Genomic DNA, 22,452 nt, shown 5'->3' with positions numbered 1-22,452 from the left:
AGAGTCATTTGCAGGGCAACAAGTAAGTGCCTGGCAAAGACCACTTGGTAAAGGGTGGCCACCTACCAATACAATAAGTGCAGGCCTGTGGGACAGCACAGGCCCGTTGGTGCCCAAACGCAAGTGCACGGGGAGGGCGGAGGATGAAAGCGATTGGATAGGCCAGGACCCAGAAGGACACATAAGGGCCCAGGCCACCGATCTCCGTGACTTTGGGGTTTATCACAGGAGGGAGAGGGGGAAGGAGGAGGAGAAGAGGAAAGTCTTGAGGAACTTGTGAAATTTGAAGAGATCTGGCTCAAGATGGAGGGGAAGGGGGAGGCTGTTCCAGAGGAGGGAGCCAGCCGAGGAAAGAGATTGGCCACCCGCTCGCTGCTTAGAGAAGTGCTTGACATGCAGAGAGTTGAAGCCGGAAGATCGGAGAGATCTGGAGGGAGAGTATTTGGTGAGAGCAAGTTGTAGATAGCGTGGCCCCGACCCCAGACAGCCTTATGACCCTATGGATTATGCAGAGGGATTTGAATTTGTTCCTTGCAACAACCGGGAGCCAATGGGGAGATTTTAAGGCTGGAGAGATAGTCCCTGGGCTTGAAGCCAAGGATAAGGCTTGCAGCTCTGTTCTGGATTAACTGCAAGGGGCAGAGAGAGGAAGAGGTTAGATTGAAGATGTGTTGCAGTAGTCTAGCCTAAAGAGTACCAGAGCTCTAGCGACATTAAGCTTCTGTGGAAAAGTGAGGGAAGGGAGGATACCTCTCAGGAGGTGGTGTTGGAAATGGGCCGCCTTGGCAAGGTCCAGGATATGAGGGAGGAAAGAGAGAGAGGCGTCTAAGATTTCTGGCTTCAGATAGAGAGGGTGGAGAGCCCATAGAGGGTGGCCAGAGTGGAGAGGAAAGAAGGAGCAGGAGTCCCAATAGGAAGGATCTCGGTCTTGATGGCATTGAGACCGAGATCATTGAAGGCACAACAGGACTGGATAGCAGATAGGCAGTCAGAAATTGTAGAGGAAGTAGGAAGAAGTTCAGAGGGAAGTTTGAAGTAGAGTTGGGTGTTGTGTGCTACACACTGGTAGTGTGGGGAGAAAGTGGAGATAAGGCGAGCAAGCGGGGCGAGATGGATGTTAAAGAGCCAGGGTGAAAGGTTAGATCCCTGGGCAACGCCATAAAGTTGGGAGAGGATAAAGAACCCAGGATAACCTGGGTGGGGTGGTCAGTGAGTAAGGAGGTCAGCCAGTCCAGTTTCTGCTCCGAGATAGCATGAGCCGTTTTATGAGGATGGAGTGGTTGACCATATCGAAAGCAGAGGAGAGATAGAGTAGAATGAGAACCGCAGGTGAGTTGGGATAAAGAGATGTGAGCAGTTGTTCACGGGTGTTCAGGAGAGCAGTTTCTGTGCCTCTGGATGCTCGGAATCCAGATTGATGGTTGTGTAGGCAACCAATGAGCTCTGTATGCTGTGTTAGTTGGGGTAAGACCAACTTCTCCAGCAGTGTCCCAAGCAAGGGAGTGATAGAGATTGGGTGGTAGGTAGCCGGACACGAGGGGTCGGCGGAAGGCTTTTTCAGGAGAGGGTGCACAAGGAGTCCTTGAGGGAAGATAGGAAAGACCCAGTAGCAAGAGAATGATTGCATAAATGAGCAAGTGCTAGGGCAAGGGAGCAGATGTCCTTAATAGTTCTGGAAAAACAAGGGGTGACCTGTTTGGAGGAGACCTTTATACAGTGGACAACTCTAGTGACCTCGTCCAATGTGAGAGAAGAGGATGAGGGGCCATAGGTGGCATGGGGATGGGAGGAAGAAAGAGTACTCAGGATGTCCTGAGTTTTTACAGTGAAGTGGGTGGCCAGTGCAGAGAGCCTATGAGGGAAAGGGGTGAGGTGGAGACTGCAGATGGATTGGCTAGTTCCTTACAGATTTTAAAGAGTTCAGCCATGTTGTTGGATGCCCTAGAGACATAAGCTTGGATGTGGGCCCTCTTCTTGGAGCGAATGGAGAGACTATATTGCCTTTGGAGAAGGCGACAGGCCAGTTTGTCAGATGATGAGCTTGAGGTCTGCAACTTCCATTCAGCAGCTCTGCGCTTGTGTTTCAGGGGTGCTAGATCAGAAACGTACCAAGTGTTAGGCTTGGTGGCATGTTTCAGGCGGATGCTCAGAACTGGGGCCAGAATGTCGAGAGTGTTGGTGATGGCGAAATGGAGGTTGCTGAGAGCAGAGTCGGAGGTAGTCTGCAGTGGGAGGAAAAGGTGGAAGCGAAGGCAGCAACTGACGCACGTTTCATCAGGTGGATTTCCGCGAACGAGCTTGGTAGTGCTGGGGGATGTGCGGTCAGAGTGCTTAGAGGATCCAGGTGGGAGGAGAGGAGGGAATGTCTGACCAGGAGAGCTGGGCAGAGAGCAAAACTTCAGCATCAGACCATTCTGAGAGGAACAGGGAGATGGAACCAGGCGGCCTGTAGATAGAGGCAATGGTCAGGGAGGAAGTAAGAGAAGCCCAATTTCAGACCAGGCTCTCAAAGGAGGAGTAGGGCTGGGTGGGTACAAGGTAAGAAGGGACCCACTCGGGGAAGATCAAGGCAACCCCACCGCCAGCACGGTTGGGGTGAGGCCTAGAGATAATCATGTAGCCATCAGGGAGAAGGGACTCAAAAGCAGTGACTGAGCTGTCATTGAACCACGTCTCGGTAAGAACGAGGACATCGAGGTCAAGGCCTTCGAGACGGATGCAGATGTCAGCAAAGTGTATGATAGCAGAGCGAGCATTATGTATAGCTAGATGAAGCAGGTCTCTGCCTTTTTAAAGGTTTTCCGAGGAGGGGTGCAGGGGCGTGGTACACCTATCGGAGGAGGAGGGAAAACAGAGAGAGAGGAAGGAGAGTAGCAGGTGTAGGAAAGAAGTTGATGAGGGACGGCAGGCCCTGGTCAAAGAGGAGGAGGAGGAGGAGGAGGAGATTGGATTGAGGACACTGAGCCATGATGGTGCCATTGCGATAGACATTGATACACCAGGATGATAAGCCCGCCAAGAGTACTTCCCATGTAGTGTCACCATTAATGGGTGAGGATGAGAAAGGAGAGCAAGTGGAGATCAGACGAGGAGTCCATAGGTCTCCAGAGGGGACAGAAAAGAGGATATGATGTGGCATTTATAAAGTGCCTGTACACAAGTGTTTCTCGGCGCAAGGATATCAGTAACCATCTGTGTGGAGGTTGTGCTGATGTAGGTGTCTGCAATGGGTAGGCCAGGGTTAGTGGTCAGGTCTTTTTTTTAAAACTTTTTTCTTCCAGACATCATGAGAGAGGGAGGATAGGTGATAGCATAGTAGTTAGAATAGATGGGGGGAGATGGAGAGGTGAAGATGGAGTATAGAAGGAGAGATTGCACTCCACAAACTCACCGGGCGGCGTAGCAACCAAAAAAGATGTAAGGCACATGGCTGTAAGGCACATCAAAAATCGAAATTTCTAGAAAGCATACTATTGCAGTACAGAATGGGGGTGCAGAGATGTAAAGTCACACCCAAGTTCTAAATTTCCAGAAAGCGCACAAATGCATTACAAAATGAGGGTGCAGTAAGACATAAGAAAACAGCAGAAATTGTCTTAAGGCACACCTAGGTCCTACATTTGTGCAAACACACGTGTGCTGGTTATAAAGCATTGCTAGGTATATGCAATGTCAAGGTATAGAAATGGTGAATTACATAGAAATAGAAACAACACTATGTAGGCAATGTATGACCAGGAACATGAATGAAAGAAAATGACAAGGAATTAGAGATTAGGCATCAAGGTAGTCCAGAGCATTACTCAAAGGAATACTTGAAATTGGCGATCCAAGCTCCAGGAGAGGATAGAGTTTGGAGAGTAGTTGGCTGCATGCTGGAGCACTGACCCAGGAAGGTGAAAGTTGGTGGGCAGAGTGAGTGTTGTGAAGGAGGAGCTGGGTGGCCCTCTGAGCCAACCCCAGGTCAGGGCTAGACAGGAAGACCCTGAAGCCTTAAGGGAGGGCCTTTATGAGGGGGCCGGGACAGCCTGCTGGCTCCCAGGATAGGGCAGAAGAGGGATGGCACAGCCCATCAAGCGAAGAATGGGTGGGTCACTGGGCTTCTGTTGCTGCATTCGATGGTGTTCATTTTGGAACGTTCACGAGGAGGCCGAGATGCCTCCCAGCCCCACTGGGCTTTTTACTATCCCTGACCTGACCTTTGGTGGGGGTGAACCTAGATTAAGGATCCTTCCTTAGGTCTATTTTAGTGTGCTGGATTGTGTTGAGTGCTTAGATTAACTTTACTGAAACTTCAATTTTCTCACACTTTTGAAGCACCACCACTGGCCGGTTCTATGTGATTTTACCGAATTAAATTGCAGAGAATGATTTTACAACAAAACTAATATAATGAAAAAATATTGAAGTTCTTTTTATTGTATTGTGGGGTGCTCCCCAAGCCCCCGTTTCCCTATGCTTTTAAACACGCCCCAACCCTCTCACCACCCGTTTTAACCCCTTACCTCACCCATATATATTTTAAAAAATGATTTAATATTTTTGCGTTATTGTTTTGTTATTAGTCATTCTGTGTTTTATTCGTTAAACACTACATATCCCACTTGTCCACTGCAGTCTTTTCAAAACTTACTTGAACTGGTGACTTTTGGTCACAAAGTCCCCATATCATTTTACAGATGGACTTTATCTGATTGAGGGAATTGTTCAGTTGGATTCTTAAAGGGTTCCGCCTATTTCCCCGGCCACGCGTTGCTGTGGCTCAGTCTGGTTAAATGGAAGAGAAAGCGCACGTTTCTAGTATGTTTAATTTCACAATGCTTGGGGGTAGTTTTTAATGGCTGTGGTGGTTCTCCAAGTTGAGGCAGTTTAATTTTCCCGGCGGCGCAACACATTCCTTTTGTTTCTCCATTAAATTTCAGAGCCTTGCAATAAGGACACACTTCAGTCATGGAGCCGATGAGAACATGCCGGCTCAAACTATAATCAGATGGGTTGTACCGGAATGCAAGGCTATTGTAATTGCGTGATTGCTGAGCACGGAGTCGTGTTTGAGGCTGATCTGCTGTTTCTCGTTGACTTCTTTCAGCCACTCTCAGCCTGTCGCGTTCATTCTGTTGAGAACAAAGCAGATCTGAAGCTGCAGAATGCAATCGCCGTGGTCTCAACCGTGCATCCTGAAGTCTGGCTGCACGTTGCTCTGCTGCTTCCTCGACATGTATTTGAGCCATTCTTTTTTTTCTCCAAATAAACATTTAAAATGGAAAGAACACTGACCAAAGCATCCTATTTCGTTGCCACACACTTGAACAGATAAATCTCTGAGAGTTAAACATAAAGTCAGACTCAACATCTGTCAGATAATAGTTATGTTCATTTGGAACTCTCGGGGCCAATCTCCAAACGCCTCAGGGCCCAGTATTGCAAAATCGGCCCCTATTGGAGCCAGCGCGTTAGGGGGGGGGGGGTCTTCTGGTGAGGCATGGAAACCTTTCAGCGTATTCCATAAATGGGGCCCAGGTGTTCAAGAAGTAGTTCAGATTCCCAGTCCGTATAGCATTCACTTTTTCACAGCTATTTCCCAACACTTCGACCACCATAGGGGGATGGAGGGGCCATCTGGGTGCTTCCAGAGCCTGGCCATTGCTACTTTTGCTATGAGTAGGAGATGCGTACATAGCCGTGATATCTGCCCCGATAGCGGGACTTCCCCCCCGTCCCCCAAGTTCCCCCAGGAGAACAATACCCGGATCCCATGGATTGCACGCCCCGTGATTGCCCTTATTTGGTCTGTTACCTCCATCCAGTAAGCTTTGGCTGTTGGGCAAGACCACGCCAGGTGGAATAAGGAGCCATTGGATGTACACCCTCCAACAGTTTGCCGGGATTTCAGGGTTGGATTTGTTGAGCTGGACTGGGGTAATGTAATATTTTATAACCTCCTTCCCTGTTGGCGACACATTGTGAGCTCTTGTGGAGTCTGGACCAAATCTTGTCCCACACCTCTATATCTACCTCTCGTCCGAGGTCCCTCTCCCAGTCTAACATATACTTTTCTTTCATTTCGGGATTTGATCTGTCCAGGAGCCGGTACAGCAATGAGATCCTGCCCTTAGGGGCAGCGGACAGTAGTGAACTCTCCAGCGATGTTAGTTCTCTGGACCCGCAACCCCTGACCGTTCTGTGGGAGACCCAGTGCCGGAGTTGGGCATAGTGGAACAATTTGTTCTCCCCGACCCCGAACTTCTCTTTACATCGCTCACATGTGATGGGGGAGCCTCCCTCCACCATGTCCGCTATTTTTCCAAGGCCTCCCTCAATCCATGCAGCAAATCCAGATGGGGGATTGCCAGGGGTGAAGTCTGGATTGTTCCAGGTGGGGTTAAGGGGCCCTCTGGGGGCCCCTTAACCCAATTTTCGCGCTACTGCTTTCCAGTTTCTAACGGTCTCTAACGTTGCTAAGAGTGGGCCCTGATTTATGTGTGTTTTTTTCCGGGGCAAGTGAGGGAGCTGTGCTGGGGGCACCAGGCTCCGAGCTTCTTCCAGCTGAGTCCACAGTGGTTGGTCAGTAGATTGGAACCATGTGTATGCATGTGAGAGTTGAGCTGCGTACGCATATCTAGTCACGCCCGGGACTCCCAATACCCCTGCAACCCTACTCCGGAGCATTACCCTTTTCGCTATTCTGGGCTTCCCCCCCACCCCAAACAAATTTTTATATATTCCTCTGCAAAGCCTTCAGTTTGCTTGTTGGGATGTTTACTGGGAGAGCTGCGTACTGGTATAATAGTCTAGGGACCAGATTCATTTTACCGCAGCAATGCGTCCGAACCAGGAGATTTCCAATGATTCCCACTGGGTCAGGTCCCGCTGGAATTAATTTAGGAGTTGAGGGAAATTAGAGGAGTATAATTGGGAGATGTCCTTGAGGATCCGCACCCCAAGGTAGTCAATTGTGGATTCTGCCCAGGGAATCTGAAGGGTGTGGCTAAAAGTTGCTTTTTGCCTGTTGGTAAGGTTGATTGGGGGTGCTGAGGATTTATCTAAATTTACCTTGAACCCTGAGACCTGACCGAATCTCTCAATTTCCTCCCATAGGGGCCCTAGGGATATGTTCAGGGCCGTTGCTGTAACAAGCACATCGTCCGCATATAGGGCAATTTTGTACTTGTGGTTCCCCACTGTGAGCCCTTTTAATGTCTGGGTTTTGCCGGATCCTGTCAGCAAAAGGCTCCATGGACAAGGCAAAGTTAAGCGGCAATAGGGGGCAACCTTGCCTGGTGCCTCTGGTTATCTTGATGGTTTCCGACCTAGCGCCATTGACGCAGAGCTGAGTGGTGGGGTTGCGATAGTTTGCCATTACCCATTTTGAGAATCTCGGTCCGAACCCAAAATGCGCCAGAGCCTTATCAATGTACCCCCAGTCGACTAAATCAAACGCTTTGTGTGCGTCCAACGCTAGCACTGCTAGGCCCTCCCCAGTCCTGGTTGCGCTCTCTATCAGGTCTATAGTGCGCCTGATGTTGTCTAGTGTTCCCCTCCCCGGAATAAATCCCATCTGGTCACGCGCGATTTTACCATTATTATTCATAAGGGTTATGGGCCTATAAGAGGAGGCCTGTTTCGGGTCCTTCCCTGGTTTTTTAATTAGCACCGTTATCAACTCCCCCATTGTTTTGGTTACTGAATCCGTGGACAGGAAGGAGTTGAACAACGCGGTTAGCTGTGGTGTCGAGATGCTGGCGTAGGTTATATATATTTTTCAGTAATTTTATAGCATCTGTAACTTCATCTGCTGTGATCGCGCTCTCCAGGGCCGCCAGAGAGGGCGCAATGGGCGGGTTGTGGGGGGGTAAATAGCTGGGAAGGTTCTCCTGGCGAGTGGGTGGGCCGGACATCACTGCTTTATGGTAGTTTACCAGCTCCTCCATTTTATCTTTCTCAGAGTAGAGAATTCTACCATTAGTGTTGGAGAGACTAAGAATGTTGTTTCTACTTTGGACTCTTTTTAGTTTGTATGCCAGGATTCTGTTTGCCTTATTACCTTGACTGTAGTAAAATTGTTTAGTGTAGGCTAGTAATTTGGCCGTGCGGGACCTCTGGGATTGAAGCTCCTTTTCCAGCAATACCACCTTGCCATCTAGCTTGGCCGCAGCTATTTTCGAGATCCTAATTTGTTCAGCCCCTGCGCTAATGAGGTTGCCCCTAACTACTGCCTTCATGGCGTCCCAGATTATGTTTAACGGGGTATCGGGAGTTGTATTTTCCGCGAAGTAGTTTGAGAGACAATCACCGGTTTCCCTTTTTATACTCTCATCCAGAAGGATAGAGTCATATAGTTCCCAAAATCTTTTGGTGGTCCAAAATTGTCCGAGCGTGTATGCTAATTTTGTCCAGGCTTGGGTAGATGGCGCTAGAGAACAGGAGAAGGTCTATTCGCGAGAAGCCCCTGTGAGCACGTGAATAGTGAGTGTAATCTCGCAATCCTTTGTTATACAGTCTCCACGCATCAACAGTTTCCGTCTCTCTAAGGAGACGGGCCATGGAGACGGCTTGGACGTAATCTACTCTGGATGGGGGGAGAGTTTTGTCCACCAGAGGGTCCGGTACTGCGTTAAAGTCCCCACCCATGATCAGGATCCCCTTCGTAAAGGCTAGAATTTTGGGAATTAGGGCAGCAATGAATTTGTCCTGCGCAGAGTTTGGGCAGTAGACCGTGACTATGGTGACTGGTTGTTCCACTAGGAATCCTTTTACCATTAGGAATCTCCCCTCTGGGTCTCTTTTGGCTGTTCTGTTTGTCAGGGGAACCCTCTCGCTTAGTAAAATTGCCACCCCTCACTTCTTCTCCCCGGATGTGGCGAAGAACCCCTTTTTGTACCTCTTAAACTTAATGCGCTTTTCATCTGCCAACAACAGGTGGGTCTCCTGGAATAGGACCACATCCCCCCCCAGTACCCCCAATATGTGCTCAATGGATCTGCGCTTTCCTGGGTAGTTCAAGCCCTGGACATTCCACGTCAGGATCTTGATTACGCTTTCGTCAATCGTAACCATTGAGTTCAATAGTGTGATCCGCCACAGGAACTGTTCTGTTTGAAAGAGTTAGTCTTAAGTTCGTGGAGAAGCTCCGACCAAGTGTGTCTGGAGAAGTCTTCAGTGTTGGAATGGTGATTTTAGTAACTGAAGAAGAGAGGCGGGGAGAACTCTCACCCACCCTCTCCAATTTACCCCACATTTTCCCCCCCTCCCACCGCCCCCCTAACCCTATCGTGCCTATAGGTAGCACTAACAGTGACTCGCCCAACGGGGCAACTGGCGATGCTCCGGCACCAAGCAATTGAGGCCAACCGGGCCCAGTGTAAGATAAACAGGAGGGGAAACATCTCTGTAACAGCGGCGGATAGAGCTGCGATTAGCATGAGACACCAAAAAGGTCTGCATAAGCCTTTACCGACCTCTCAAATTCCCCCTCCCTTGATCCCCCCCTCCCTTTCGGGGCAGAAGACCCCCCTAAACTCCTGACAAAAGGGGGCATAAGCCCGAGGGGGGGACTTTGAGATCCACAACAGAGGGAGGCTCCAACACCAAGGCTACATGTGTCCCTTGTGATGGTCAGTCCGGTTTGGGGGTCCACCGAGGGGGACCCCGGATCCTGCGTCTTCTGCTGGCTCTGGCCCAAGACGTCCCCGATGGGTTCTCAGGGGCCCGCTGGGAGCCATCTTCCGGCCCTGAGAATCTGCCACCCCTGCCAGCTCCCATAAACTTCTCGGCCTCCTTCAGCGATCGAATCTGACGCTGGGTTCCTCCCAGGAGAATTTCACCGATGTTGGGAATCCCCACTGGTATGAGATGCTTTTGCCTCGCAGCCATTCTGTCAGCACCTTTAGAGATTTCAGCTTCTGAAGAGTGGAGTTTACAAGATCCTGGTAAAGCTGGACAGTCGTACCTCTGAAGTATATTTGCTGCATCGACCTGGCTTCTCTCATTATCTCCTCCTTCACTTTGTAGAAGTGGATTCTAGCCAGGACATCTGGCGGGGAGTTGGAGGGTTTTCTTGGGATCGTTCTGTGTACACGGTCCAGTTCCAGCGGTGCGCCGTCCGGGAGCGTAATTATAAATCTAATTAGGTCCGACACGTATCCTTCTAAATCTGAGTCCAAGACAGAGGATGGGATGCCTCTGAGGCAGATGTTGTTGCGCCATGACCTATTTTCTGCCTCCTCCTGCTTTGATTCCAGCAATTCGCACCTTGCTTCCAGGGCTGTGATTCTGTCTTGTCCTTGTTCCCAGTCATACTTCTGGTCACACCACTCATTTTCCAATTCCGCCGTGCGGGACTCAACTTCTGCCACTCTTTTGTCCAGGAGGTTTATCTTCCTCGAGACCTCTTCGGTACCTCTCTGGATCTCCTTAGTGAGGGCATCAAGCAAATCTTTCAGGTCTGCTTTGGTGGCGGATTGCTCTGGAGCCACGCTGGCCTCGAGAGCTGGTTCTTGATGTGTGTCCCCCCTTCCTCGCCTTTTCTGAAGTGGAACCACTCATGAGCGTCACTATGTCCGCCTGTTTGGCCGATTTGCCACTTTTCACCATTGGGCGAGGTGTGTGGCATCGGCTCGCTGAGAGGAGCGTTCACTAGTGCTGCGTTTGTTTATTTCCCTTGCCGATCAAATGACCTCCCCGTGGGAGGGAAGGGTCCACCATCCGCCTCCTCACCCTCAGATATACAGTGAACCCCTACTAGGTAGTAGGAAGGGCAGCCCTCAGGCGGAGCAGTTCCAGTATGTTCTACGGGCTAGGAGCTCCTCCAGGTCTGTGCACCAATGTAGTGGGTGAGAGAGCGGCCTCCGCCTCCCTCCGGATCTGCTGGACCCCTGCGTGAACAATTCCCCACTCAGGCTTAATGATCCTAGTTCCAAGTGCAGTCTCCTGCTGCAGGAACCAGCGTAGTAGAATGCAGCACTGATGGGTTTAGCCAGGTCAGGAGTTTTTGAGGCCCCCAGGATCTCCTGTGCTGCTGAGCCGGGGCTGGGGTGTCTTTTTCTAGTAGTTGGAGGCCGCTCCCTCTGGGATTCTATGGGGGAGCGTACAGTTGGGTCGGTGGTGGACTCCCTCCCAGCTAGCTTCAGGATTTAACCCAGACCCCCGGGAGATGCAGTTGCAGTCTCAGCAGCAGTCTCAGGGGCCGGCAGCTGTGCCCCCAGCCTCTCACACGGGGCGAGACAGTGTCGGGTGTTTCCTCCCCCGGACAGGGGAATCCCGGGCAGAGGCAGCGCGGCCTGCCCGGTCAGCCGCGGCCGCACCCCAGGCGGGCCTCCCCCAAGCAGCTGCAACCAGGAACAGGACCCGCAGCATCCGCCGGACGGGACTCCACCGGAGGTGGACGCCGAACAAGACGCAGTCAACCAGCCGGGTGTCCCGCAGGACCTGCAGTCACAGCGCCCTCAGAGCCGCCCCCCCCCCCCCGGGGGCCGGGCCGATCAAGCTCCAGCGCGATGAGAAGAACTTAGGCCGCCATCGACTCCCCACGACGCAGGATTCATCAATACCGCTGGGGCCCCTCAGCCACGGCCCGGCCCCCAATTCCGCTCCCGCTAGTCCACATCCGCCGTCGGGTTGGTGGTTGATGGGCACCCGGTCGGCTGCGGCGACTCTCCCCCTGCTAGTGGTCAGCAGAACTCCAGCTGGAGGCGGCCGCCATTTTCTGATCTCCCTCTCCGCACTAGGCCGTGTTCTTTACTTGGCTGAAACATCTTGATTCCGGCGGCGCAGAGGCAAGATTTTCAAGCGACAGACGCCCCAGACCTTCCTCAGTCCGTGCGCATAATTTCTAGGTGAAAACGGAGAGGAGAACCACCACAATTTCGCTCGGTGCTCGGAGATCGTAAGGAGCCATGCCACTTGCGGCAGCTCCAAGCCACGCCTTTTGAGTCATTCTAAATCGAAAACATTGAAATGGAATCCTAAAATATTTAGGATAGCCTGTGTTGCTTTTTACATCCAACAGATGGCACTATTTTTCAGAAAAAGCATGTTTTTACCTGTCACAGGTGTGACATCTATGTATAGTAGGTATATAAAAACACACGCCTATTCGAATGCAACGTTGTGTCAAAATTTCAAAGCAGTCTGTGAAGAACTTTCTGAGATTTAAGATTTTGAACAAACGAACATTTACATTTTTATATATATATATATTATTTTATTTTTTTGAATAAGGTCGTGTGTGACAACTACTTTCTGTGATTTTCCTGGTGTTCTTGAGAAATGGCTGCATGACCAACTAGACATTATTGTGTTACTAATGCCCAATGGAATTTAACCTTTCTTTTCTAAGTGTTATCTGACCAGAATGTGCTCGCTGGACAAAATGCAATATTATATCAATACCATGCAATCTGGAACTAATGTACTAACCGCTGTTGAGAAGGGGCAGCCCTGTTCCCCCCACCCCCCAGATGCTTTGAAGTAAGGTGAGATGCCTTTGAAGCACTGTGATGAGCGAGAGGGATTGGGGCGGAATGTGAGAGGGATGCCTTCTTGTCCAGCAGGACCCCGTGCTGATATAACCAATAATAGTGCAACCATATGGTGTGGGCCAAGGCACGGGCAGCATTGCTATTTTTGCATAGATATTAATAATAGGTAGAAGAGAAGGCTTGCAAGCACTAGGTCCAAATCCATGAGGCCACAGAAATCTCCAGTCATGCCCGAGCTCCCATGAGGAGAGTTTGCACCACCACCCACTACACTGTTTATTAATTGTTCTCGAAAGTGTTGCTAACATGTGTCTTTCGCCCAAGAGGAATGTGCCCTACAAGGCCATGATCAGAGGCCCGCGCCTGGTGTGCATGTTATCTCACTTTGGCCGAAGTATGAGCTGCCCATTCCCAAGGGACCACGAGTTATAGCCCATAAAACTGACTAAACCCTAAGATCCCTGAATTCCTGGAAACCAGATGCCCTTTCACCACCAACCCTCCTGAAATGTTCAAAGAGGATGTACAAGGTGTATCGTTGAAGTGACAATTGTGTGATTTATATTGCGCGGTGCTGGGAGGGATAAATTATAGTACAAAACGAGGGCGGAGACCTTGGGGCCAGATGGCGCAGAGGGAGTGAGTGAAATGTGTGTGTGAAAGTTAAAGTGCCCTGGAACCTCCTGTGTCCATCTTAAGGCCTGCCAAGTGCACAGTATGAGTGATAAACGAGCTGTATAAGAGTATAAATAATTTGTTTTCTGACCTTCAAAGTGAGAAGATGAGCCCCACAGCACCCACCTGATGAACTGGGCTGGTACCAACAAACTGCCATGCCATATGGATAATGGCAGCACCTGCATAGGGTCCATCCAATTAGCCGCACAGATTTTTACTGTATGTATTGCGTCAGTTATGATGATTTTTGGCTTTATAAGAGTCTTCTTGAATTACTTTTCAGCAGAATGTTCTTAGCAGCAGAGTTCTTTGCTGTTGCTCTCAAATGCATGTGAGATTAAACTTACAATTTACAAGATTGACTTGGGCCTTTCTTCTCTAGTGGGTTATATTCTCTCTGGTGTGAGCATTCAGGGGCGTGCCTTCAATTGGTGACCCCAACGTGATCCGGAGGCTTCGAAGCCACTTATCCAGAAGGAGAAGCGCCCACCTACAGAGACAGACCCCTTAAAAACACGTGTTCGGAGTGGTTTAGCAGGAGCCATTTTAAGGAAAGTCCTCTCTGCTCTTTGAAGCAGGGCACAGCTCAGAGTAGAGTGCAGGCCGGTGTTGGAACCCCAGGACAGAGGACTTTGTGTGAGCACGCACATGTGAGTAGATTCTTGTAAGCAATGACAAGTAGGGGACTGATGCATGGAGAAGTGTCAAAGAGGGGGTGAGTACATGGAAAGCGAGGTCATCGACGTGACGTGACGAGGAGGGTAGGGATTTTTGTTAACATTTTGTATTATGAATGGAATGTTTCGGTAAAGTATTATAATGTAAGAGAAAGGTAAGGCAGGGAGCCCCTCGGAAGGGGAGGGAAGGTGGTACCACAGGATGTTATACTTTTTAAAGGAGGGATATAAATGTATGGGTAATGTTCTTGTATAAGTAGTAGGCCTGGAACAAGTAGTGGTTCCTAGTTTAGCGTATTGTTCTAATTTATTGTGTTCCTACTTTGTGAGTGAGGAGCACGTCCTAATGGGCAGTAATTGTGTGTGTCGCAGTGTGGTGGTGGAGGATCTTGTGGAGTGGTGGCGGCATGCAAGGAAGGTGGTGGAGGAGGGTGGGACGTTGAGTTTCTTGTTTCTTGTGTTTACAAGCAAGCGCCAGCGTGCGTGGCACGTGAGTGATTTTGCGGGGCTACTAAGAAATAGACGCCACTAGCATTGGGGAGGATCACCAATAGAGCACATGTACAGTATTGAAGTATATTTGTGTTATTACGGGATTGCCTCCTTCTATGGAATGTTGTATAACTGACTGGTTAATTAATAAGTATTTAACCAAGAAACCTTGAGTGTAAGAGTTTATTTGAACACCTGTGATTGTAGACCTCTGTGTTACATCATTACTGCTCACATTTCCGCTCTTGAGATATGCCTGGCTGCTCAACACGCTACCAAAACTGTGTAGTACAGACTTGTACCACAGGTTGGTTTGCTTACACCTGTAGTCATAGTTGCTTGAAGTGTTCCCAAAGGGTACTGCATTCAACCTTTGCCTGACAGAGGGATGGGAAGTGCAGAAAGGGAGTAGGAGAAGGTGAGGTGCCAGTGGGGAGGCTACGGGATTATATCCCTTGACATATGCTGCAGAAGGGTACACTAATCCAAGTAATGTACCTCCAGTGATAGGGACCCCCTTCTGCCGCGGCAGGGTCTCCCGCAACATCGGTAACATCACAGGCTACCACTCCCCCACCTCTGAACACCCAACTGCCTGATGTACCCGCATCAACGGGTTGCTGGTCTAGGGAGTTCGAAGGTAGGTTGACAGGTTTACTAGCGGAACTGGAAAGGTTACAGACATCCCCAGGAACAGGAAGGGATGTAAGTGCATTGAGAGAAGGATCAAAAGAGTGGCAATTGGGGGAAATATTGCTCAAGATGGATACTGAAGGTATAAGACGTTTAGGTGTTGAGAAAGAAAGGAGCCTGGGTGGGTGAATTATTTTGGGAAAGGAGAATGCAGTGTTGGGAGAAGATATGGAGAAAGGGGATGCTGGTACGTTCACAGAATATTCGATTGAAGAAGGGAGGGGTGAAGACGCGGCTGTCAATGCCCCCCCAAGCAGAAGGCATATGGGCAGGAGGCAGGTTGCTGAACCGGGCCGGCCGGATGGCATTAGTAAAGAGAAAAAAAGTTGTGAAGAAGGGTGTGTGAAGTAGAGCAAAAATGCAGATGCCTCTAAATACATAAGGGGGAAGGGAGGACACAGTATGTGTCCTGGCCCCAAATGGATAAGAATAATTTAATTAAGGCCCTCCCACAGCTCATAGCAGGGGCGAGTAAGTGGATATGAGTTTGAAAAACAAACGGCAGGGGTGTCCCTAGCGATAGGGGATCTTAAGAGCCTATTGTTTGCTGAGTTTGGGGATCAGGCTGGGGAGGTGTCGGTTAAGGCTGGATACCCGGGAGTAACCCTGCGGGATTACGCACATGATGGAGCATCATTTAATGAAGCTAGGGCAATGGTATGGGACGCATTATGAAGGGCCTTCACGGATACTCCCGATTTGCAGTCTTTAATGCAGTATTCCATGGTGGATGATGAGGACGCAGCTAGATGTATTCTTATACTGCAAGAGAAATGGAGAGCAAAGACTGGAGGGCCGTGGAATCAATCAATGCCATTCTTTTATTTTATCGTAAAGCGGTGCTTGCTGAAGGCGCTGGATAAGATTGTGGGTATTGAGGCAAAGGGATGGCCGGAAATGGAGTATAATAGTGCATCATTGTAAAAGGATTAAGGAGCAGGAGAGGGAAACAGCGCAAAGGCCTCGTGGGGATGAAGGTAAATTGGTGGAGAAAAAATTGGCTAAAGTAGCAGTTAAGGTGCCTGTGCCGACGCCAGTACAAGTGGAAGGAACAGAGTACTCAGCAATTTGAGTGCCACTATTGCGGTGCTGTGGGCGGAAGGAGGACAAGGACAGTGGGGCTGGGGTGACAGTACCCCAGCCCACAGTTGCAATAAGGATGGCCACAGCGAGGGAGAAGGTGATTTCGAGGAGCAAGAGGAGGGGGGGTTTGGACCCAGTGGAGGTGGGTTCGGACGTCTCAATGTTGGAATTGTTTAAGGTGGGGGCATTTTGCAAGGGAGCCCAGGAGCAGGTCCGCAGTGGGGTATAATTATGGGCCGCAGCAGTAGGGCCAAGGACCTCAAGGATTAGGGTACCAGCAACGGTCAAGGGTACTAGAACCAGGAGTACAATACCAAACTCATAATCCGCAACACCAGTAACGCAAGCGCGGCACCTGCCGCAGCAACAGCAGGGCAGTGTTGCCACAGTAAATAGGGTACCAGGTGGGGCTGCCACTCCCTTTGGGGGAGCAGCAGTGGTCGGAGGTAGCCCATTTTCATTCCCTGGAACAAACATATCCTGATTAGGACAGCCCACGGAGAGCACTCGCGTGTCCGGTCTTGCCGATGACTACCCATCCTGAAGAGGAACCATTGGTGGCAGCGGAGATAGAAAATAAGCAATTCATATTCATGGTGGACTCTGGTTGCTGTATCTTGGAAGGAAACTTTCCACTGTCAAGAAAATATCTTGAGGAGTTGGATGTTAAGGTGGGAGGGAAGGTAGTAAGGGCACCCTTACTGTATTCTGAGTTCTCCTGTCAATTTACTGGCGAGGGACCTGTATGTTAAACATGACTGTACTCTTCTCAGACTATGGAGTAGTCTGTTCCACGCCTGGGATGTGTGCTGTATGGGCGATGTTGATAATCTAGGCAATGACAAGTGAGGTGGTAGTCCGTGGGATTCCTGTGGACCTGGACATTTTATTATGGTATTACGGTACTTGTGAAAGCGGTGCCCCAGATTGCAAGAAATACTGGCGAGTAGCCACTAATTTAATTTTTCCATAAACTGGGTTGCCCAAGGTGGTGGCAGGAACAATATCGCTGGACCTACAGGGGTTGTTCGTTTCTAACAGGATTGTCCTATTAGGAATGGATAGGGACGGGTGTGAGTGGCGCAGAGTGCTCTGTGTAGACCCAACACTGCAGTTAAAGGTGGCGACGGATGACGAGCTGTTTGAGAATAACGACAGAGGGGGAAATAATACTGGAGATTTACATCCCATGTGACATAATGATACAGTATCAAAGAGTGCAATGTCCTTTGATGGCTGCAGTAACTCCGTCCCCATTTTTATTTTTTTATTTTAATGATTTACAGCACGTGCCCTTGCCGTTGTGGACTACAAATCCATATGATATGGGGTTATTGAAAGATGTAACACCTGTGCTTATAACCCTGAAGCCAGATGCAGTGCTGCCCAGGGTAAGACATATGCACTGTCAAGAGAGGAGGGCATTAGGAACACAATACAATACAAGCTCTACTGGATCAGGGGATAGTTTAAGTAGAGACACAAATGAGAGTGTGGAAATATATATATTATAGTGGGAAGTAATTGATGGAGGGGTGTGTGTGATATTACTAGTACTACTGGGAGTGTATTGGGGAGGGCATTATAGGGAGAGGTCCTATAAAGGGGGCAGTGGGGGAAATAGGATTGTATATTATCCAAGTGGAACGATGCATATAAGTGTTGATAATACGAGTGGATTTACATATATCAATACGAATGTGAACAATAATAAAATAAGTGGATTTAAGGATTCTAACCTGCAGGTTACGTCTGTGAAAAAGGCAGAGAATAGGTTCTTTACAACAAGCAGGGGATTGTCAAGCACTGTGAAATGATATGATATTTCTGACAGTACTGCTAAAGCGGCCATCCTTGAGGATGCGTATAGAAGAATGAAGAGGCATATGACAAAAGTATGGTACGTATCAAGGCTTGGGTTTTGATGTGATTGTGGATATTCATCACCCCGAGTTCACTAATTCATGGTACTCTGATATGAGTGGTGTGGGGAGAAATGCTGTGAATGGGAGCTGTTATTTGTCTTCATTCATTCCACATGCGTCAGGGGCTCCAAAGGTGATAGTGCCACAAGCAGTCCCAATTATAGAGGCATAATGCCTGGTCCAACTTGCGCTATGCAGAATAAAAGGAATGTTCCAGGCACACAGTGTGGAACTGCAAATGGTGGGCCCAGATGTTGTAAAATGCACCGAAGACCCAAGGAATATAAAGTGTGTGGAGTTACCTTATCTGAAGGTGAAGGGGCGGGAGTATATCAGTAATAATTGGCAGGACAGCACACTACCTTGCTTGGCAAAAGGGCCGGTAACCTATAGCAAGCAAAGGATAACACGAGTGGTCAACTTCTGTGCGCAAATATGGACAGAGCATATCTCCAAACTGACGTGGATTGCAAGAATGGAAAAGCCGGTGCAAGTGCACAAGGAAGAAGAATATAGACTGTTTCCGTAGCAAACAAACATTGTAATAAAACTCTTGATCACTGATATGAAGAAAGGAATGGTGGCATTGATGGATTACTACTGGATCTGTGGCCGACAAGCTTACTTGCACCTCCCAGCATCATGGAGGGGCTGTTGTTCGCTGGCCACATATCATTCAGTGCTATTAGTAATCCAAGAAGAACACCTGAAGTGGAGAGTGATGCCTACAGAGGGGCCAACGTGTTTTCCCACAGTGCAGAATGAAGATAAGAGCTTGGTGCCTGTGCAAGAGCCCCTCATCTGGCTAGGAAAAAGACATTTTCAACAACCACAGAGGATGAAAAGATCAAATTACATTTCTAAAGACTCTTCCACATTGCTTGCTGAAATACCAGAAGAATATAGGCGTTTCAGTTCAGCAGAATCCTTTTTTGCCTCTCTATAGTGCAGGCTGCAGCCAATGCCAAATGGCTGCAAATCGTGAGGTGGGATCTGGTCCAGCTCGCGAACGACACAGAGAATGGGTTCAACGTGATCAAGCGTGAGTTGCGGGCATTAAGACTCATGACAATGCTGAATCGGTTTGTGCTCGACATGTTAGCAATGGAGGGTGGGGTTTGCAAAGAATTTGCCGATTCCTGTTGTACATTCCTACCTTCAAAAGACACGGAAAATGCATCATTATCCCACATCATTGCAGCTGTCCATGGCCTGTGTGTTTGTATGAAAGAGGGAGGAATTCAGGACAGTGACTGGCTGAATGACATTTGACTGGGCCCCATCGTGGCTAGGAGCAATCGTGAAGATGTTAATACCCATCATTGTGTTCATCCTGGTCATTCAATGCTGTGCCACTGTGGCACTGTGGCACCTGATAGCGCAAGAATGATGGAAGCACCTTGCGAAATAAAAAACATTGAAGTACAAACAGATGTCCCACAGGGTGGCCCCAAATATGAAAGGTTCCCCATCCCGTATGGAGATGAAGTTGATCTTCTATACCACATGATCATTTCCCCACTCCCTGATCCAGTAAATTACACAGAGGTTTGGGTAGACCTGGCAGGGAAAGGAGGATGCATTTACATGACTTGTTCACCTGAGGAGTATGCGTGTAGGCATGGGGGTGGGGGGTTTACAATCAGTGTGCAGGGTGTGGGTGCCAGTAAAGAGGAATAAGCCATATGTAGACGTAGAAAATGGGGAGCAAAGCACAGAACTATTCCAGAATTTGTTACTGTAGAAGTAACGAAAGGAGGGAATGTTGGGAATGGGGCAGCCCCTCCACCCCTCTAGGCACTTTAAAGTAAGGCGATATGCGTTCAAAGCACTGTGATGAGCCACAGGGGAGGGAGAGGACAATGTGAGGGACGCCTTACCATCCTGCAGGACCCCATGCTAATATAACCAATTATAGTGTAACCATATGGTGTGGCCCAAGGCACGGGCGACATTGCTATTTTTGCATAGACATTAATCATAGGTAGAAGAGAAGGCTTGCACATTAAGTGCGGCATAACATGCACTAGGTCCAAATTCTCAAGGCCACAGAAATGCCCGAGCTCCCATGAGGACAGTTCGCACCCCCACCCGCCACACTGTTTATTCATTGTTCTCAAAAGTGTTGCAAAGATGTGTCTTTCGGCCCAAGAATAATGTGCCCTACAAGGCCGCGATCAGAGGCTGGTGCCTGGTATGCATGTCATCCCACTTTGGCCAAAGTATGACCCAGCCCATTCCGGAGTGAACTCGAGTTATAGCCCATATAATGGACTACACCCTAAGATCCCAGAATTCCAGGACACCAGGTGCCCTTTGACCACCAACCCCAAAGTAACAAGTCCTGAAATGTTGAAAGAGGATGGACAGGGTGTAGCGTTGAAGCAACAATCGTGTGATTTGTATTGCAAGGTGCTGGGAGGGATACATTCTAGTTCAAAACGAGGGTGGAGACCTTGGGGCCGGATGGCCGGAGGGAGGGAAGGACGGAGGGAGTGAATGAAATGTGTGTGTGTGAAGGTTAGAGTGCCCTTGAACCTCCTGTGTGTCTGTCTTAAGGCCTGCAGTTGCACAGTATGAGTGATTAAAAAAAGCTGTATAGTAGGAGTATAATTGTTTTCTGACCTTCGAAGTGTGAAAATGAGCCCCGCAGCACCAACGTGATGGAGGACGGACGGCCGTACTGGGCTCGGACCAATAAACTCCCATCCCATATAGCTAGAGGCAGCACCTGTATAGGGTCTATCCAGTCATCCGCGCAGGTTTTTACTGTATGTACAGCATCACTTATGGCGATGTTTTGTTTTAGAAGATTCTGCTTGTACTACTTTTCAGCAGAACATTCTTAGCAGCAGAGTTCTTTGCTGTTGCCCTCATCTGCGTGTGAGATTAAACTTGTTATTCTTAAAAGATCGACTTGGGCTTTTCTTCCCTAGCGGGTTGTATTCTCTCTGGTTTGAGTGTTCAGAGGTGTGCCTTCACTGCACATAACAGAAACTGGCAATGATGTGCGCTCAATTGCAAAATCAATATTACTGGCCCAATGTACTTCATTAATGATGCACAATTTGACAATACATTTCAAGAGAGAATCCCAGGATGGATATGATTAAACCGGTCAACTATAGCAATGCTTTTCTAGAATTGATGCCCTCTTCAAAGTCCTAAACAGAATGGCCTATATAACCGTCTAGAAATAATAATTGCAGTCGTTCAGAATGGTTTATAAAATTTGAAATGGAAGCAATGATCGAGGCAGGCATCCGTTGAGGTTTCAAGTAATTACGTTTGAGGACATATGACATGAATTGTACTACAACAGTCCTTAAGTGTTTATAAGATCTCTCACTCAATGTGGTCTAACCCACCCATTGGATGAAGGCCATACCGCCCCATTTTAGCCAACTACAAAACTGCCAGTCATAATCAGAGTAAGCAAATATGTATTATTTGCCTTCTAGTCTGTAACTCATTCTACATCTTACTGGCAATGCTAACCACAAAGTCTACCATAATTGCTGAATTCATTGTGTTGCAAATCCTTAGTGACACTATGCGTTCTGGGCATCTTTCATAAACTGCCATGTCACTGCTGAATACACCACAATGCGTCTATGTGGTGGATGCTATCATTTTAGTGCACACAGCACTTTAGAAGCCTAGTGCCTTCCCAACTCCTACCAATAATGTCATGCTCTGAGCCTCTAAAATGGCAACCTGCCGAGGCCACAACTAAATTAAGCTGCAGAGCCCTGGTTGATGCCATACTTTTTGCAAACACCACTAGCACAACCCTAGTAATCTCGTCATGGATGGGTGCGGCCTGATGCTAGGCCAGATCGCATGCCTTTCTTGTAGGACACAAAGTACATGGAACCCTTATTACCATCACAACTTTAGCAACTCTCTAATGTCCTTTTAACGTATCTCCTTAAAGCCATTTCATCCAAGACCACCCCCACCTGCTCCGATTTTCCAGCGAATCCTATTGTCACACTTCACAGCCTTATGAATACCAATTGCTCCCTTTGCGATGACACCAACATCCATGAGAATTCGATGTAAATCAAATGCAAAATAGCAATTAACACCGTCTGTAAATGCAATTTACTTCTTGGAAAGCACAGTCTAAACATGTTACATTAATGGATGCATATGCTTTACACCCTAGATAAATTGTGCAAATGTGTCTGTTCTATTGGGATTTTCCTAGTCTATAGACCTCTAGCAATGTGTTCCACGACATCATGCATACTCCATCTCTGACCAAGCAACAGAACGACCCTGAGTCTCACACATTCTTAAAGAAAAGCCAGTATTCCTGGTAATATATATTGCTTTTCAAATACAGTCCTAAATATGTGTACATGTGGTTATGTGCTCAAGTGGAGAGCTCACGAGTGGAGTGCTATTCTCGGAAGTCAG

At 48.6% G+C, this 22,452-nt stretch overlaps 1 protein-coding gene across 1 annotated transcript in view; it reads left to right on the top strand.

Annotated features, from left to right (window-relative positions):
• RAB22A (RAB22A, member RAS oncogene family) overlaps nt 1-22,452 on the top strand; it is a 711,558-nt gene that overhangs the window by 661,545 nt on the left and 27,561 nt on the right. The gene's annotated exons all lie outside the window — the stretch shown is intronic.

The sequence above is a fragment of the Ambystoma mexicanum genome, chromosome 3p (assembly GCF_040938575.1).
Source record: "Ambystoma mexicanum isolate Mex_15411 chromosome 3p, UKY_AmexF1_1, whole genome shotgun sequence".
In the NCBI taxonomy this organism is placed as follows: Eukaryota; Metazoa; Chordata; class Amphibia; order Caudata; family Ambystomatidae; genus Ambystoma; species Ambystoma mexicanum.
Note: the sequence above shows the minus strand (reverse complement) of the source record. Positions and strands in the feature narration are given on the sequence as shown.